We start from the raw sequence: 20302 nt of genomic DNA, 5'->3' as shown, positions 1-20302 counted from the left end.
CAACAATGCAAGTCCTAAAAAATTAACTGTTTTCATGGGTAGGAAATTCTATCTCTTGCCTACCATTAACCAGCAACCAGTGGCTCCTGTTCAGTATTCTATTCACCATGGAATAGTTTGACATGTCTTTAAACAGGAGTTTTAGTTAGAGGTTTAGGTTTAAAAGATTCTGCATTGCTGAACAGACATTCAGCAGGCTGACTGACTGTACTTTGAGCACTAGTGGAGTTAGAGCACTGCTTTAGTGAAGTAAATAATAAAAAACCACTAACTTTCAAGGTTAGTGTTAGAATGAAGAGCATGTTCCCCTAAGTTTAGGAAGAAAGGGATTTGTATTGCTATGATACTAAAGCAGAACAAGCATTCATAGAAGATCTAAAATTTTTTTTCTGTGATGAATGCTTTGAAAAATCTGTTCAGAATGTTGCTAATTTACACTGCTGGAATGAACAAATTTAGAGGTGACTTGTATGTACGCTATTCATAGCACATCTGAGTGCTGCATATGCTGAGCACCAAATTCCACCAAAGACATCAGTGCATTGCTTCTCAATGAGACTCTGCATTAAGGAAAACACACACTGCTGAGAGCAGGATTATTGTTGTTGAGAAAAAATGTGCAGACAAACTGGATGGGCAAAGAATAGATTTTCAACCCAGAGCTTACTGGAAAGAAAAAAAGGAGTCAGATGTTTCTTTATATACTACATTGTAACAGAATATGCAATCTATATTCTACTTAAATAACTTTATATTTTCTGAAGTGTGCAATAATTTCAATGACTTTAGTGTGTTGCCAGCGTTTAAGTTATCTTAATTGGTATAATCTATTTAAATCCTTTAGAGCTATTCCATCAACTTAGTGACTATTCCATGAATCACTCAGGAAATGTGTGAAAGCACACCTAAGCTTTGGAGAAGAAAACTTCCACTGTAATTTCAGTAATTCTCTTCAGATCTTGGGAACTGTTTATGACTCTAAAAAAAGTCTTTTTTTTTTCTTTTTTTTTTTTTTTCCCAGTGTCATGATTTGTTTGGATTTATTTTTTTAATTATTACTTTCTTGTAGGTAACCTAAGACAAGTAGAAAGGCAAGGAGATCTGTTGCAAGGATGACACATGCATCATTGTGTATATGATGACATATGACCAAAATCTGGTTAGAAGAAAAATGCTCTGGAGGGCTCTAAACTGGTAATAATATAGATATTTTTAAAGTGGAGGAAAAGCAGAAGTTTGTGTTGCTCTTTTAAGCTTCTGTAGGAGTACTTCAGCTACAGAAAAAAAAATGGCTCAGCTTCAGTGGTTATTAGCCCAGAGAGAGCTGTCAGTCACCTTGACTCCCTTGAATTACACACTGAAGAGTTAGTAACAGTAGTTGCCAGTGTTGCCAATAATTTTGGCACCCAAATGTCTTTTGTTTTAAATTATTTTATAGAGTTTTACATTTTTTTTCAGAAACATTCACTTTTTCTGGTTTGGGGTTGTTGAAAGAAGAAAATACTCTGCACATACACATACTGAAGTGCACAGGTCTCCATGAAACCATGCCCAGCAAAATCTTCTATCTGTCACAGCTTTCTGTCTGTGGCATCATCTCTCCTAGATGTACCAACATGTCATGAAATTATCTTTCATAAATAGAGCAACTGGTTACTGTGAGAAGTGTGGTGAAAACAGTGGGAGACAAACAGCAGAGAAGAAAGGGAACTTTCAGGAGGGTTAGGAAAAGCATTCAAAGTAAGGAGAAATCAGGGCTTTAAAACATTTTAGCTAGTGTAGAAAACACTTTGACTTCCTGCTTGATTTCTCACCAATAACACAAAATCCCATACTGTCATTGAAGACTGGAGAGTCAGCAAGAGCCTCTTTTCCTTACCTTGTACAGGCAGCCAGAATTCTGCCCATGGCTCCCGAGCACAGTGGGATTGGATATGCTCCACTTTCCGTACGAGTGCTGAACATGTGGCTCTGGATCCTGCTTCTGAAACCTGCTTAAAGAGAAATGCAACAGAAAGGAGACTTGTTTTAGTAGCTGGCAGTGCAGAAGGAATGAAGGATTTGTCATTTATTATTAGCTATTTTAATTATAAAAATTGCCTCACCAGTCTTCTGGCTAGAATAAACCCTGTGTGATGGGTTTGGTTCATTTGTCCACACCTCCATGCACTAACAAAGTGCTGTGCCATGTTCTGTAGTGTTTACAAAGCACTGAGACTCTGGGATGAATGTAGCCAGAAAAATATTATAGGTATGTCTGAAAGAGCCAAGTGTTTCCTATTGAAACTGCAGTGCTTTGAAGTCCCTTGAGAACACAACTATGCTAAATTCATCATCATTAGGTTGTGAGGCACTTTTAACAACTGCAGCAAGGAACCACACCAAACTTAAACTGAAATTTTCTAAGATTACATGGCAAAGTTTGTCTGGTGTAGCCAGTGTCTGTATATACACTCAAATACAAATATTTTGGCTTTGTATGTCTTATATGTTTAAAGATCTTGGTCCATCACTTGTTTCTCTTGATCATCTGTAGGCAAATAAGGGTTTGTTTGTAGACATATGAAGTTAAAAATAATAAGATTCACAGCATTGCACAGGACTTGATGCCAGATAGTTTCATTGTTGGACTTATATAGGTATATTAATATTGATAATTCAGTGCTATTAGATCCACTTGCATAAACAGCCATTAGTACTAAGATGTAATAATTGAAGTACTCAATACCTGAATTATTTTTATTAGGACAGAACGAGGAAAATGTATCATTACTGTAGATGCTAAGAGGTTAATATTGGTAGTAGGGCAGCTCTGCCATTCTTTTCACTTTCTGAAAAGGGAAAATTTCTCACTAGAGGAAACAGGAAAACTCTCTAATAATTCTGTTCTTTAAATTTGCTGGTGGTTATGCATAGCTAATGAAATTAAATCAGTAAGAATTTTCCTTCTAGTCAGATGAAATAAAGCTCATCATATAATAATTGTGTGATGTATTGCTTGCTGAAAAATGTCCAAGAGATTTAGAATATCTTCCCACACATAGTAGGATTTAATAGCTGTCTCCTAAGCATCTTTTTCTTGTTCATTATTTAAAATATATGGTCTTTAAAAAAAAAAAATTAAAATTGTATTTGAGCTTAAAATTATTAGGAGTATTTATTTTGCATAAAGACATCAAGTTAGAAGATCCATTTTCCATACAGAACTTAATAATTATTTCAGGAATGTAGGAATCTTTACCCAAAAAATGCATGAAAATTCTTAGTTAATTATATACTCTTATATTTAATAATATAACTGACTAACATCCTGATTTTAAGTAAGGGAAAGAAAGAAACTACAGGTCTGTCAGTCTCAGTTCAGAGTCCAGTAAAATATTGAAAAAGATACGGAGGTATTGAAAAAATCTCTAGAACAAAGCAGTCATTTGTCACAGCCTACAGGGCTTCATGAGGGGAAGGTTCTGCTTGTCCAACCTAATTTCCTTCTGTGACAGGGTAACCCACCTAATTGATCTAAGAACTCCAGCAGATACAATCTTTTTGAATTTCACAGTGTCCTTATGGATAGAATGTCCATTCCACAGCTGAACAACCGAGTTAGGCACTGGGTGAGCAGCTGGCTCACAGGTCTGGCACAGAGTTACAGGAATGGGGTGACATCAGCTGGTGTCTGGTCACCAGTGGGGTTCCACAGGGCTCCATCCTCAGCCCGGCACTCCTCAACATCTTCATTAACAACCTGTGCATAGGGCTCGAAGGAATACTGAGAAAGTTTGCTGATGACACTAAATTGGTAGCACTGTTGACTCCCTCAAGGGCAGAGGGGCCCTGCAGAGAGACCTGGACAAATCAGAGATGGGCAATCACCAACTCTGGGGAGTTTAGCAAGGATGAGTGCTGGACTCTGCACCTGGATGGGGTAGCCCTGGTTGTGTGTATAGACTGGGCAGTGAGAGGTTGGAAAGCAGTGCTACAGAAAGGGACCGGGGGTCCTGGTCAATGACAAGTTGAACAAGAGCCAGCAGTGCTGTGGCAGCCAGGAGGGCCACAGGTGTGTCCTGGGGGGGCATCAGGCACAGCATCATCAGTTGGGCAAGGAATTGTCCTGCTCTGCTCTGCACTGGGGTGGCCTCACCTTGAACATTGTGTGCAGTTTTGGGTGGCACAATGTGAAAAAGACATTAAGCTATTGGGGAGCATCCAAAGGAGGGCAGAAAGGAGAGTAGGAGGGTCTGGAGGGAAAGCCTTATGAAGAGTGGCTGAGGTCATCTGGTTTATTCAGCCTGAAGAAGAGAAGACTGAGGAGGGATCCCATTGCAGTCTATAACTTTCTCATGGAAAGAAGATGAGGGGCAGGAACTGATCTCTTCACTCATTATTGGTGACAGGACTCAAGGAATTAGCATGAGGCTGAGTCAAGGGAGGTTTAGGTTGTATGTTAGGAAACGGTTCTTTATCCAGAGGGTGGTTGGGCACTGGAACCAACTCTGTCAGGTTTGGTGCTGTGATCACCCAGAGAAATGGTCATAGCACCAAGGGTGACAGAGTTCAGTAAGAGTTTGGACAGTGCTCTCAGGCACGTGGCGTGACTCGGGGATGGTTCTGTGCAGGACCAGGAGTTGGACTTGATGACCCTTGCAATTCCCTTCCAGCACAGCATATTCTGTGATTCTACATCTACAAACTATATATCATGTGCTTTTTTCTAATTTGAATTTCCACAATGTATCCAAGTTGTCATCTATTTTAAACTAAGGTAACTTGTGCTTTAATACTTTCAGAAACCTTGCTAGTTTACTATGTCAAATTATTGAAAGAATTGGCAGAATAAGTGGAGATAATGATCCCTATAAATGACCTTGAACCCTGAAGCCATAAATAGACCATAAATGCCATTTTCAAAATATGACATGAAGTTTTATTCTCATTATACAGTATGAATGTAACTCCCAGAAGTGATTCCGGCAGAGATGATACATTCCCAGGCTATACCATCTTTACCATGAGAACAGAATGGGAAGTGAATTATAGTTTCTTCAGTTATAATATCTTAATAAGATACATGTGACAAACTGATTTATATGTGAAAAAGTTAAAATGCTGACTTGTTCCACTTATCACTTGAACTGTCACACTTTATATTTTCACATTTAATACTTTCACACAAACTGGTTACATTTTCAGTAATCCTTACTGATTCTCTGTAATTGCTATAAGGAAGAAAACAAAAAATGTTTATTCAGAAAGAACTGGTGTAGCACTACACTTCTATTCAAGTTCAAATCTTTACATCTAGGAACAATGAAATTTGTTTAATGATCATGTAATTGGACTTTGTTCTGGTAACAAACAATACCTGTCAGGAAAATGCTGTCAGTATCCTAGCGATGTGTGGTACACAAGAACATCCCTTCCTGGCTGCTTTTTGAAAACACCTCAGAAGAGCCATAAGGGGTAAACATCTTCTTTCTCTTTGCTGGTAGGTCTATACAACCTTGGTCCAGTGAATATTTCCAGGCTCTTTTCTTGCTTGTCCTAAAATGCAAGGAGGAATAGAAGGGCTGAATTGATTGGAAGAACTGCACAAAACATGAAGGGATTCCAACAGAGGGGTACGAGGAAGGCTGCATGTGAATATAACATGAGCAAGACTAGGAGAAAGGGAAATTACAGTTGTTTTCTTTCTGGAGAGTAACTGTGGGAAGGCAGATAATTCAGGTGCAGTCTATAGGAGTAATTTAACAGAAACTAACAAAAATGCTGGGTTTTGATTTCTAGGTTCCTCAAAAGTTACTGAAAGCTGTGGGAAACGATTTATTGCAATTTTACATGCTTGATTTTTGTTCAGGAATGGCCACACATTCTTTAGCATTTTATTTCTTGTATCTCTCCCTGAGTTCAACACTAGTTGAACTAGTTGCTTACAGCTTGTTTGTCTGTGTATAGAAATACAATATAAGTCTTTAGAAACAAAGCAATAAAGAAATCAAAATGGATAGACAGATCAAATTATACTCCACTCTGAACATAGCTGAAGCAATTTGGTCTTATGCAGCAGGCTTTGATTATAACTCTAATTCCTTCTTCACACAGTCTGCCTTCTATATTAATGTGTCAATTCAAGTACTCTTTACTCTTGTCCTACATTTGATTAAAAAAGAAAAAAAATCACATCTGGGCTATATAATTTTAGAATAGGCTCCATTAGTCATGGTGACCTTGATTGACCTTATTTTTTGTTTTAGAAATATGCATATCACATAGTCAAATGAGCTAAAGACCCATTTTCTAAGGGAACTTAGAAATGAGAACGTAACATTAGTGAAAAGAGAGTGAGCCTGATCTGAAATCAGTGTGTAACACTCCATCATGCAAGAGGCTAGGGAGAACAGGAGGCATGCATTATACAGAGGATGTGGTAAGTGGCATGCAATATTCAAAAATGTCTCTGCAAACAGTATGGATACAGTATCTTCCCTTACTGCACTTCCCTTACCTTGCAACGTATAGGAAAGAATGTGCAGCTCAATGTAGTGACCAAGCCGTATATAGGGGAGAATTTTTGTACATAAATTGAGAGCCAAACCTGCACAACTGTGCTTCTCCAACATGGTAAAAGTTGCACTGGGACATACTCTGCTATGCCTTTATAATTCCTTATTTAGACACCTGAAATTCTCAGCTTCCAATTCCAGGATGCTAATGATCATAAAAGGTTTTTTGTATACAAATTCAAATAATTGCTTTCATGATCCTCAGAAAATAAATACTATCCACACATGTGAAGGTGGGGAGGCACATATTCAAAAGCTGTGAGGAAGATTTGGGCTGTGGATTTTTATGGGGCTTGAGGGATTGGTTTTGTTTTCCTCCTCTAAATAGTTTAAATAAACTTACATGGCTGAAGAAGAAGTGCAAACAAGTCCAAAACAGATGTCAGGACCCAGGACGAAACATTCAGCTTCTGTTATTCATTGCTGTAGTGTGTGGATTCCTATGAGGTTTAGGCCTCCAAAACACTTTTCTTTACTGATGAGCCCTTCATACACTGAAAAAGTTCAGCCTTTTTTCATTTTTGAATAACTTCAACCTTAGCAAGAAATTAGTTCATTAAAAAATGAAGAGGAGTGAATTAATCATGAATTTAAAATGGCAAAGATTGAGATTCTCTGCAAAACTTCTTTGTCATATGTGCACACACAAGCTAGAAATGAGAAAAGGTCATACAGAAATGTTTTCAGGGGAGGACAGGGGAGCAAGTGAGGAAACACTTGAAGAAGCAAAGCCTGGGGCACCTGCTGCTCTGGAAAATTTATGGCATTCTCTTGTGGTCAGGGTAAACACTTAACCTGTCATTTGCTTGAAAATTAGAGAAAAACACCTGTTTGTACTGATTAGTAAATTGGGAGTAGAAGAGAAAGGGATTGAGGTGGCAAGATAATAATGAGCCTCCCACATATTTAACTTCTATATCTAGAAACATAAGACAATCGTAGCAAAAACTGTCTCTCTAAACATAAAAAACCATTTTGGTCAGGAATTGTTATGACTCTTATAAAAGTTGGTTTTTATTAGGCATGTTTTTAATTGTTCATTTTAAACTACAGTAGAAAATCTGTGGCTCTCCAGACTGCAGCAGATGAAATTAATATGTTTGGATTTCATTTCAGAATTCTACCTCATTCTATGAAATCAGCTGACAAAAATTAATTCACATTTACTTGAAAAGAGTACATGTTCCAAAGCAAAGACCTTGAAAGACTACCAGATGTATTAAAAGTAACAATATCTCAAACAATATAGTTATTTAATGACCTGTTTTTTCTTATGATGGCTAAACATATCCATGAGTGCCAAACATTTAAATTAAATGGTAGGGAAAACATTGAATTACAGTTAAAAGAGTGGATATACAGGCAAAAAAGAAAAAAAGTGACAATATAGAAAGATATATGTTAAAATTGGTGAAATTTTTGTAAATAATATAAACACAGTAAAATATAGTAATATATCTTATTATTCCCAAGAGTGTCCTTAAAAAGAAAAAAAATATGCACAGGGAATGAAAGAAAACCTGTCCAGAAATAGTCTTCTCTATTTTGCAATTTTGGCCTTAGAGTTTGTATTATTTATGATGTTAATTCCACAGGCTTCAGAGAGCATTTTTTTCCCAGAAGTGGAATGCTTTGAAAAAATATCTTTGGAGAAAACTGTGAAGTTTCCCTCCTCCAAACCATCTCAGTCAAAGATTTCATCACAGAATCTGTCCTTACGTGGTTACAGATGAATCAGGCTTTGCTGGAGAGTGAATTACCAGATACATAATCAGCTTAAGGTGAAGAAGAGCAACAGAAATAGATGGAGTGACATATGGGAAAAGAGAGAATGGCGTTAAAAATGCATAGCTTGGCTTCAGAAATGACTTCATTTGTGATAGGCTTTGACGATAGTTTGCAGCTATTGGGAAAAGTGTGAAATAAAAAAAAAAAGAAAAAGAAATCGTGTGAAACTTAGAGTATTTTTGTTTACACCAAGACTGAATTCAGCCATATGTTTTCTGTAGAGGTGGCTGTACATTCCTTTCAGCCTATATCCACTAGATTTTTCAACAGTTTGTGTTCTGTGAATAAAGAGGTTATAGAGACCTAATATTTCACTAGCTCTTTGCTATCCATATCTCTGCCCAGATCACATTTTATAGGATGTGGAAAATTGTTATATTCATTCAACAGATAGGGGGAGTTCCAGTGTGACTGCAGGAGTGTGAATGCAGGCTTGTACAACATCTGCAGAGCCCAGTGGAAAGCCACACCAAGACTATGAACCATGGTGTACTGGAAGGACCTGCGTTGAAAACATTACATCAGAAGGGTGTGCAGGGCAGGGAACTGAACCTGCTTGACTCCTCACTTCCCATGTTGATGTTACTGTGTCATACTTCCTCCCTGTCTTTAGTTGGACATGTGGTTTTGTTTCAGGCTTGGCATGATAGGAAATACTGCTGTGGTGTGGAAGCAATCCTATGCTATGAACAGAAATATCACTCAATTCAGCACTTTCACAAACGGGAAGAGGTAAGCAGTTAGACTCAGGCTGTAAGTAAATCTATTCCTATGATGATACCTCATTTTCTCCAGAAGGAGCACAGATTTTTTAAATCTGTAAATCTGTTCATTTCATTGTGAATGCTGCACTAAACCACATGAAGCTGTGGTGAAAACTGAATTAGTTTCAAATAATGGCTGCAATGTGACCAAAACCTTTTTGCAGCTTTATCTTCAGACTTCCCCTCTTCCTGCTTTTTCCTCTCAATTCCTCTTAAAATTTTGTTTGTATATGAAGCTGGTTGTTGTTTTCTTCTTGGTCAGGCCAGGTGGCCACCTTTCCATCGTGGCAGTTTTAGTTAAAAGTTTGCTTCCTGGTAGCTGGATGTCTTTTCTCATTAGTTGACTGGTGCTTGTTAATGATTGAGCTGCTGCTTCATGTTTTCCACTCATCCTGTTTCTCCAGCTGACATGTCAGTAGACTCCCTGACAACATCAAGTATCCCCTTATGTCACCTCTCCTCCTCTTGCTGCTTCTGCTCTTTCCTGTGCCTGGCATTCTTGTTCTTGTTCAATGGATTTATTGCTTGGAACAAAAGACTGCATATCCTTGCTGCTTATATTTCTGAGATTTTATTGAGCTGTTTATATTCTGCTATATTGTTGACCTTAAGATCTGGAATTTTATTAAAGATAGGTGGGCTATTTTGAAATTTTTGTTGCATATATATTGCACATAGTAAGGCAATAGATAATTCTGGGCATGCCATGGTGGTTAAATTATGTAAGTTTTATTTGTGAAAATGCTTTGGACATTTTTAGTGTTTCTGTTCCTAACTAGCATTTTGTGAATTTTATTTGTTAATGGTGTTAACAGAGACTTGAGACTGGACATTATTATCTATTTCAGAAATGCAATATAGGTAACATAATTAGCCTTCTTGATAAGGAAGCAAGGTCTGTTTTCAATTGAAATATATAGGTTAATTAGCATGAAATGTAGATCAGAGACACTGCACAGCAAGACTGTTTTCAAATTCTGATCTTCAGATGTCAATATGTATTTTTTTATTGATTGTGCCAATGCACGAATGAATGGTGTGTTTTACAAAATCAGACTTTAAAGTAGGCTGCTACTAGTGTTAAATCTTTTTGAAAAAGAATTGAAGCTGGGGTATTTACCTCAGTGGAGAGTATTAGTCATGCATTAATGGGCTCTAAAATTTTGTATCTGTGTCACACAGTTCCATTTTTTGCCAAAAAGGGCTCTCAGTCTGCCCTCTGTTTGCAAGGAAGGTGTCCTAAAACTATGACTGCTTCATGTATGCTTATAATTATTTCTGTTCTGAGGAACAGAATAACTCTTAGATGACTAAACAGCTGAACATGCATTGACTATGTTTGTGAGATGAAATGGTAGCAGCATGAGAGAAAATGTCCTGGGATATGGTGATTTTTTTTTTCCATTTGTTTGAATTTCATTAATATTGTATGTGTACTTTATTGTATTGCCACTATGTATAGTAATAATACAACAGCAATAGCTTATACTAAATTATTACAAAACTGTGGGTTATGAGGAGTCTGCAGCAGAACTGTCTCCATTGCTTTCCTGATCATTAGCACATGACTAAAATGTTAAAACAATGTGACATCTGACATCCAAAAGCAGTGCAACTAGTGGGACCTGGATAATAAAGCCATCTTTGATTGCCTGAGTCTCAGTTTTGAATTAGGCACTAGGGCAGAAGAAACCTTCTTACTTCTGCTAGAAGCCAGGGTGTTTTTTATCTTGAGTCGGTGGGTACCAGCCCCTGACTTGGACATTGGATAGTTGTGTCCCTCTTACATTTGGTGTCCCTTTTCACAATTCAGACTGCTTAGCTCTTCCCATCCTGTGCAGACTAATATGTCAGCTATTCCTTTGTGCTCTTCCAGAGCTTTACCAAGACTCAGGCGCTGTCAGAGCTGTCTGCAGTCATTTGTGTGGGAGGTGTGTGAGGGGACTTACGCATTAACTGTGCTGAAATAATTATCGTATTTGACTTGACTAATGAGTGGTATTTTTTGCAAAAAAAAAAATTCTGGACAGGGGATAGAAGAGTATTTTACTCATTAAACTCTGTATTCAGTAATTCTATGAAGATGAAAATAAAAAAATGCTTTGATGTAAAGAAGCAATTACTTCTAAGAGATGTAGGAAGCACTATTTATGAAATAGGCACCATTTGTTATGATTTTTTGTGCAAAGTTTAAACTCAGAATACTGAAGTCTTTGGAGAATAAAATGTTAAGTAATTCTGCAGTCTAATTTTTTTTTAGATGCTGCAGTTTTCCCTGTGTTGCCGTGGTAACATACTTTCTGTATAATTGCCAAGCTGCCTTACAGTGATGCAAATAAGTAAAGAAGTTGTCACATGGCATGACCTAAGCTTATATTTGAGTGATGATTTACTGCCCACAGAGCAGCAATAACACCAAAGATATCTGTCACCTGCAGGACAAGGAATTACATATCACTGGAGTGCTGCAGAAACAAATGGCAGTGAATGTGAAGTGCTGGGACTTGCTGTTAATCAGGACTAGAAGCCCTCCCCCAAGACTGCTCCTGCTGAGATTATTTTTTCTTATACTTTACGTGAGTGGAGGATCAGAACTTTTAGGGCTAACACCGGCCCCAAGCATGTTACTTAGGAATTTAATTTGTCTTGGAGATACAAGAAGTCTGGAGCAAAGAGATTTACAAAGAAAGAGTTATAGCTCATAACAGCAAAATCTGGCCTCTTCTCTGAGATTAATTAGTCCTGGGATCCAAAGAACTCCTCTCAAAAAGGGGTGAAAAAAAGGGGAGAACTCAGGAATGCAGAGGAGAAAGAGGAAACCAAAAGGGGAAAAAAGGCATTAACAAGTTTTCCTTAGTTTCTCTTTGATTAAAGCAGCACTTACATCTTGCACACTTCTTAAGGATATTTCTGATGTGAACCAAAAATCCCAGTGGTTCCTGGGAGTTGTGGTTCTTGTTCCCCTTACAAGAACTCTTCTCTCGGCCAAGCTTTCTGCCCTCAGTCCTCATTGTATTGTCTTGTGTTACTCCATAAGAAAGAAAGAACTGGGGTAATATCTGGCAATAGCTTAGTGATGAGCCCTGGACATTTCTGAGAAATAGTTTGAAAGTGCTCATCATCACATTCAGCTCAGGCTAAAAATAATTTTCTTAAATTGCAGATTTTAACGCATAAAAGGCAGAAAAGAAATGAAATCCCCCAAACTAATAAGCCACCACAAAGTGCAGTTCTGCCTCAGCCTTGGCACTGCAAGAATGCCCTAATTGCTCCAAATTTCCCATTGTTAGGACACAGTAACTAGCTCAGATGTTCTGAATACCATTTGTTCAGAGGTTTTCCTCTCTTATTCAACCTCTTTGTTCTTTAGTTAAAGATGGATTCTGCTAAAGCTCCCTCTTTCACTGCCTCAGCACTTCTGCTAGGATAGGTGCTGGGGGATTACCCTATATTGTTGGGGGTTTTAGAAGTTCTTTCTGTAAGACGTTCTTTTGGTCTTTGTAAGAACCGTACTGTCCCTGGAGTGAGTTTCTCTCATTGTGCTCAGTAGACTTCTTGGTTTTCTTATGCATGGCTGTGAACTTCCTTCTTCTCCTGTGAGGCTATTTGAACACCAGTAGTAAGAATGATGATTTCTTATCCCTTGCTACCAGGGGTTAGGTTTAGTTTCTCTTTCCCTCCAAATTTGCCTCTAATTAATTAGAATTGTAGCAACCTCACACAGATACTTCCACCATGTTCCTTAATTAGTCTTACTGGCTTGTGGCTCTTTCTTCAAATATTTTAAGGCTGTAAGAGAACTTCATCTCCCTAGATTAGGAGGAGGATTCATTGCTTATGCACAATAGAGTGTTTGTGACTTCCAGCTTTGCATTAGCTTCTTTCTCAGAGACTATATGTGGCAAAATAGTAAAAATAAAAAATCTGACATCTGCTTTCTGGGAAAAGATCATGTCATTGCAATATCTATCATATAATTTTAAGTTGTTATGGATACATCATGACTGTTTTCTTCCAATGACAGCAGATGTAGAATAAAAAAGTAGAAGTGCAAATTAGGGGAGTTACTATACATAAAACTACAGGATAGATTCAAATTGCATGTAGCCCACAGCCTTATGGGAAGCATAATAGTATTTTTTTCCTCTTCCTTCTCCCCCTCTTTTTTTTTTTTTTTTTCCTTTGAGGAGAAACATATGGTAATTTAATAGCTGTAATTCAAATAATGATTGCATTTCAAGAGTCACTTTTTGCTTTCCCACTATGATTGGACTTTGTACTGTCCTTTTTGCAGTAATGGATTATGAATCCAGCTGGAATGGCAGAGTACAAAAAAACAATGTCTGAGCATATCTGACAGAGGATATTACCTAAGAAAAACTATTATACATCCCTCCTATGCAGGAACTGTGAAAACATCACAATAAACATTCTGAGCATGCAAGCTCAAGTCCATAGACTTATCACTGACACTTGGGACAGGATAATTCAATTTTAATATTTCAGGATGCACAGCTAATGAAATATCATATTCTTCCCTTTTTACTTGTTTTAGAACAAGTAAAAAACGTATTAATTGACTGAATAAAAAATGACCATGTCCATACTAATTCTCTATCAAGCTTGCTTTAAAACTCTGGTTATTTTAAATACAACAGTTACAAGAAAAATATCTTCTTTGAAGTTTCTGTACATACCACCATTTAATCAGGAAAATCACTGCAATTCAGAATTGTTCTCATTATAATATTTTACACATCCCATTAAGAAGAATGTGTAAGTTTGAAGGAGGAATGATTTTGTTGTTGTCTCTATAATGGCAGGTTAGTCTACTACTTGTACCCAATGGTAATAAAGCTAATAGTCTATAATTGCTATGATCAATAAAATTCTTCTAAATGGGAACACATAAAATTATTGTGTGAACCTTTGTAAGATAGATGAAGACTTGCTTATATGAGTCTGTGAGGGGAAAAAAACCAAGTATTTAAAATATAACACAGGAATTTTAAATTGCAAACTAAGTTTCTTTCCTTCCCTTTATGATTATATTATGTTTTACCCTTTTCCACATTCTCTCTTTTTTGCTGTCCATCCTCTGTTTTTTCAAATGAACTGCTGATACTTAAAATCCCAAGGGAATATTTGAGACATTTTCAACTTATGCCAGATCTTGTTTCATCCTCAAAACACCAGCAAAGAAATACTCTTCTCTCCCTACTATTTCTGAAAGAACAAAACAAAACAAAACAACCTAATTCTTATTTATTTTTTAAAACTTTTTAAAATCAACTTTCTCTTAGTCATAGCACTGAAAATAAAGAAGGAAAGCTATGGATTTCCATCCTGAAAATTGTATCAATATTTTTTAAGAAATCTTTCTATGGGACTCCAGTGTATGAGATCCACTCTTAGGAACAGAGTGCGCAGACACACACACACAATAATTGTGTACATTTATCTCCCACATCTCTCTGGTCTGCCACTTTTAAGACATGAATGCAGAACAGAAACCCAGAACCTCAGGAGTTCTTGCCCTGCTGTTTCTACCAAAGTGCTATTTAGTCTTGGGCATATTACAGTGGCAGCTTGTTCCCATGCTTGTAACCCCTTCTGCAAACTGAGCGGGAAGCTATTTCTTACAAAGTCATCTCCCTGGGGTGTCCTAAGGATTAATTGCTGTAATCACAGTTCCTGGAACACATAAAGTTCCCTTTAAGTATCCATCATTACATATTATATTGCTTCAAGAACTTAACCATAGTAGTTTTTCTTAAGTAGCCCCAGTGATATCTGTTTCTATTAATTATTTTTACTATTTTCCATTATTCTTAAACACAAACTAAATGGCTTTTTCTGTGGGAAAGCAAATTCATCAGACATCTGCTTTCTTCTGTATTTAAAGTGTACATACCTCTTGTCTTTTTTCATTACTTAATTCACTTATGTTTATCTTTGTCACTAAACTTTTTACTCCAGTGATTTTCTGACTTACTGTTTGTATTAGGGGAAGTAATTCAAAATATTGGAAGTAGACAATTTGCACAACCCAGTAGCAGAGAAATTAAGAAGAAGAGAATCAAAAAGCATCACACATCCTTGCAACTTGCAGAGGTTTCTCTACCAGTTTGAAGAATAAGAAAGGAAGATGTGGCAATGAAGATTTCAGGAAGCCATGACTTGAGCTGGCATGCAAAAAATAGGTATGTTTTCTAAACCAATTTCATGGGCTTCTAATTAATTCAGCATGCAGTTAAAAGTTTGCTTAGAACGCTGTTCTTAAAACTCACTCCTCATCCACCATTTTTCTATTCCTTTTATTCACTAGACCTGCCACCTCTCTTCATGTGTAGTTTTATATACATAGACAGAAATTTTCTGCCCTGGACTCCTGTAGGCAGAGGGTTCCATTTCCTGCATTGTTTTGATTTCCCATTAACATTCCTAGTGTATGTACAAAGGTGCCTAAACATAATAAATACATCTTCCAAAACCAAGTCAACTCATCCTCTTGTCTCCACACTTTCCTCTAAAAAAGTGCAGTGACTTCCTCCATTAAGTAAACAGAGTTTAAACAACTCATTTGGTTTAATCTGCAAGAACAAATGGTAATGAGGCCTAATGTGATGATCTAAATTAATTCCTCACCAACAACCAAGGTACTTCGTTCTTTCTGCTTATGTGGTTGCATTCCTCTCTTCAGGATTTTCTTTGTTTCATTCTCATTAGCCATGTATTTTGTAGTATTAGAAATGTTAGGCTAACTCCAAATTTAGGAGTCTTCTCTCTCTCTCCTTATTTAAAATAAATACATTGATAAGTGCTATCATGAAGCTGTGGTTAATTACTTAGGACATTCATGGCTAGATCAAGATAACCCTGGTTCCTGCTGTATGTGAAATGTTCCAACCAAGATGTACTCCACACATTCCCTTGTTTTGAGAAGCATTCACTAGGGCTAGAAACTATCTAAGACTGAATTCCACCTAAGTCTAAGCATGTTCCTTATTTGAGGGACACAGGCAGTTCTATTGACTCTATATTCTTATCTGTATCCTTAAATTTGAGTACTTGGATGAATCAGAACAAATTACAAAGATGCTGAAAGGGAAAAAAAAAGTTAATTTGCTCTAAATGAAAGAATATACAAAATACATTTTGATTTTGGGAAATATATGCAGTCCTTTCCCACTCCATGGAAAAAAAAAACTCAACAAGTTGCAGTTGCCAAGTACCAAAGGGATAATAAGGACATATTACCTTCAAATTTAAAATCTGCCTCTGATTTGTCTTAGTTCAAAGCCTTGGAGCTGTAATAAATTTCTGGATTATCTTATCTGGCTTCTGGTATATCCTTGGCAAGGACACATTTGAGGCAAATTAAAATCTTGGACATTCTATAGGAGAACACTTATCCTGGGATTCTGTAAATAAATACGTTGCTTATGAATTTAAACTAGCCTATAGTCATGTATCAACGTATTCATGTCTCAGAATATGACAAAATATTGAGCATATGAAACTGCCCAGAAACTGAAATCATAGACATTTGGTACACCAAAGATCACAACCCACATTTTTTCTGCACAAACAGTAATACATTACTATGCAGCCAATGCTCAAGATTCAACAGAACTTCCACACTCACAAAAAATCACAAAATAATTAGATATTTCAGCAGTTTTCCCCACCCTCTGGAGGGGCAACAACACTGGGGGTTTTTGTGCATTCTCTCACTTTTTTTTCCATCCAAGAGTATCCTGCACTGTAGCAAGGGCAGTCATCTGGCTCCCAGCACTAAAAAATGCAAAGCTGATCAAGTCTGGCAAGAATTGACATTTGGTGAAAATATTGGTGAAAATAACCAGTGTAACCTTTACTACATGCTAAGATGGTTTCACCAGGAAAGTACTGATTACAGGTTTATAAAGATGGATACATCTCTGTCCTTCATGCCTCTTGGAAATCTCATGCTTTGCCTGGATCTGACCATTCTCCTCCCACACCAAGAGTCTTAATTGTTCAGAAAGGAGACTGAAATTAATCTTTCAAATTCAGCTGTAATTCTTCCAAGGCACCCTGAAAGTGTACAATTTTACTGCTCTCAGATCGCCTTCTAAGAGTGTGGATATGGTTTTCTTGTGTCAAGTTAGAGATTGATTAAAAGAGCAATTCACTGTTCAACAAAATGTTAAGGTACGGGGGTAGTGGCAACTCTCGGATCTCTGGCTAAAATAGGTTTTCCAGTAGGAACGTCTATGGATTCCAAACATGTTAACATATATTAGCAGAAGTTAAATATGTGAGATAAAGATTTTGGCATCGTGAATTATTTTTTACTTTAGAGTTTAAGCTTGTGCCCTTGTGCAAATTTATTAAAGAATATTACACTGACTTTGAAGGGCACAGTAATAGGGTGATCTGTTCTCTGTACACATAATGGCATTTGGGATCAGCCAAACCTGGTAAAGACCTGCTATTTCTAAGAAATCAAATTCTTTGAAGCATCACCAGCCTTGGCTGGGATTGTGGAAGAGAGAGAATTCCGGTTTCCTAATGTTGTGATAACCTGCCCTGAAAGGCATGATTTTATAACAGGAAATTTTAAGATCAGGACAAAACTTGTGATGACTTACCATTTAAAGTACTTTATGCATAAGCTGGGGTCAAAGACGATGAATTATTTGGATTCTATCTAATGTAGCTTTTTGGTTTTTAGGCGTAAGTTTTGATGTTAGAAGCTTCTTTTCCTCTCATGACTTAATCATCATAGTGGTTCACCAACTGATAACAATGATTGTGTATCATCCTTTAGGCACCAAGTCACTCTGGACATGTGGATTTCCTGGCTTCTTCTCAAGAGAACAATATATTGAAAAGACCAAATAGAGAAGATGGGAGAATAGTTCTTAACTGTGCACCTATCAGTAGGAGAGAAATTGTGATTATGGATCTTAGGGTTGACTTCCCAAATAGCTTTGTCCTTACAAAATATGAAGTTCATCTCTGAAACTTTCCCTGTGGGGCAGTAATGACTTCCATTAGGAACCTGAGATATATCTACCAATAGCCTGATAGCCTTAAAAAGCACAGTGCACTCAACTGCTTGCATTAACAAGGAAGTGTAGACTGATTACATGTGATCACCCATTAGGCTAAAAATTCCTAAAAGCAAACAAAAAACCCCCAGGTGGCTGAAGATTTTCAATAAATAATGCAGAAAGATTGTGAACCACTGTGGTTTGGTAACGGTCCAACTAGTTACTAAGTTTACTAAAAATGGATGTCATTACATCTTTTGTCTGGAAAATTTATATTTTTCTGATCCTTTTGCTCTTGGGTGCACTGGAAGGCATCCTATCCTGTGGCTTTTCTTGTTACAATGGATGAAAAAAGCTCTTATGCTTCATGTTTTTTTTACGCAGTCTGTTGTCTAAAATAAGTTTGCTACTTGCATCTTGATATAAAACATTCCTCAATCTTTTACTCACTTCAAAAATGTGGGCCAAATACTGCAAATTCAAGATAATTCAAGATAAACATTCAGATTGAAAATGAATCCTATTTCTGTAAGATATGGAGTCCTTTCCTCAAGCTGACAATAAATTGAATCAATGGACACATATAATCACAGAATATTCTGAATTAGAAGGCACCCACAAGGATCATTGAGGCCAACACCTGCCCCTCCCTGCCCAGCCCATCCCTGAGTCACACCATGTGCTTGACAGTGTTGTCCAAACACTTCTTGGACTCTGTCAAGATGCTGCTGTCAGTACTTCCCTGGGGAGCTTGTTCTGGTGCCCAACCACTCTTTGAGTGAAAAACCTTTTCCTGTTATATAACCTAAATCTCCCCTGACTCAGCTTCATGCTGAGTTTTCTCAAGTCCTGTCACTGATCATGAGAAAGATCAGTGTCTGCTCCTCCTCTTCCCCTCACAAGGAAGGAAGAGACTATGATGATGTCTCCCCTCATTCTCCTCTTCTCCAGGATAGACAGACCAAGTGACCTCAGCTGTCCCCCCATACAGCTTCTGCTTAGGATCTTCCTAGGTGAGATTCTATCCTGACTGAACAGAAAGTTCACTGTGGCTAGTCAGTGGTTAATGAGAAACATATAGCAGAAAACAATGTTCTAAAAAGATAAGCAAAAGTTTCAGACTACAGAGGTTTCATGCTGCTTATGTACTTATGACTCCTTCACTGAAAAGGAAGCAGCAGGTACATGCTGGGATCTTACTTTTGACATGAGATTCAAGATAAGATTGGATAGACATGACACCCTAAGAAGTAGAAAGTGTTCCAGTTTCAAATTGACCCATGTGTAGGTACACAGTAATTGGGGGCGGGGCTGTGGCTGAGCCTCATCCCCAGTGGGTGCAGCTGTGAAAAGCAGGTGAGCAGCATTGACAGCAATGAGCCATGGAGTGCCCAGGTTAGTGACCAGTCACCCAAGGGAACAGAGGGCACACAGGTGCAGTGCATGAACACGAGGGGTATAAAAGGTTGGGCAAAAGAACAGGAAGGGCACATGCTTAATGCCTTTTGAAGTGACATGATGTTACTCTGTATGGGTAGGTGCCTGAAGCCTTCTGATGAGGTGTCACCACACCTGTTCCAGTGAATGCTTAAAGCCCTCTGAAATTGTATGTATTCTGTGTTTTGTCACTGTCTTGACTGTGGCATGTGCTGTGCTATATGATGTCACATCCATGTATCTAAATCTATTTATTAATTGTATTTTCTGGTCTTAAGGAATAAATCTTGCTTTGTCAAAATGCATGTATGGAATAATGGATACTAGGTCCAGAAAATCTCTGCTAAATAAAAATCTTCTTGGCTGACAGTATGCTTGCAAGTACAGCTAAGCCTGTCAAAACAGCTGATGGATGACATGAAGGCCAGTTCTGTTCCTCCTTCTGCCTCCCAGTTAAGCAACTTCCTTTCTCGGTTCCAGTACAGCCTCACAATCATGGGGTCCTGTTCAATAGTTAATTTATTCAGGGACCTGAGCTTACAGAAATACTGTTGTGTAATTCAGGGTTTGAAACTGGTTCTTTGCAAGTGAGGCCATTGCTAAGGAAATAGTATAAGGAGGATGTTGAGACCACTTGATTGCAGCTGGGGGTTAGTTTCCTTTAGTTGTAATATATTACAGCTAAAGAAACTAACTTTCATATAAAAATATATGC

At 37.5% G+C, this 20302-nt stretch overlaps 2 long non-coding RNA genes across 5 annotated transcripts in view; one reads left to right on the top strand and one right to left on the bottom strand.

The window, feature by feature from the left end:
- LOC110484987 (uncharacterized) overlaps window positions 1-20302 on the bottom strand; it is an 83711-nt gene that overhangs the window by 43924 nt on the left and 19485 nt on the right. For all 4 annotated transcript variants that reach the window (XR_014955090.1, XR_014955092.1, XR_014955091.1 and 1 more), the window contains exons 2-3: window positions 5360-5538; window positions 1880-1991 (exon numbers count right to left, since the gene is read on the bottom strand). This is a non-coding gene — a long non-coding RNA (uncharacterized LOC110484987). The remainder of the gene's footprint in view (window positions 1-1879; window positions 1992-5359; window positions 5539-20302) is intronic.
- LOC146767566 (uncharacterized) overlaps window positions 5532-20302 on the top strand; it is a 28275-nt gene continuing 13504 nt past the window's right edge. Inside the window, exons 1-2 of the long non-coding RNA XR_014955089.1 lie at window positions 5532-9077; window positions 15117-19756. This is a non-coding gene — a long non-coding RNA (uncharacterized LOC146767566). The remainder of the gene's footprint in view (window positions 9078-15116; window positions 19757-20302) is intronic.

The sequence above is a fragment of the Lonchura striata genome, chromosome 4 (assembly GCF_050655825.1).
Source record: "Lonchura striata isolate lonStrDom1 chromosome 4, ASM5065582v1, whole genome shotgun sequence".
NCBI lineage: Eukaryota > Metazoa > Chordata > Aves > Passeriformes > Estrildidae > Lonchura > Lonchura striata.
Note: the sequence above shows the minus strand (reverse complement) of the source record. Positions and strands in the feature narration are given on the sequence as shown.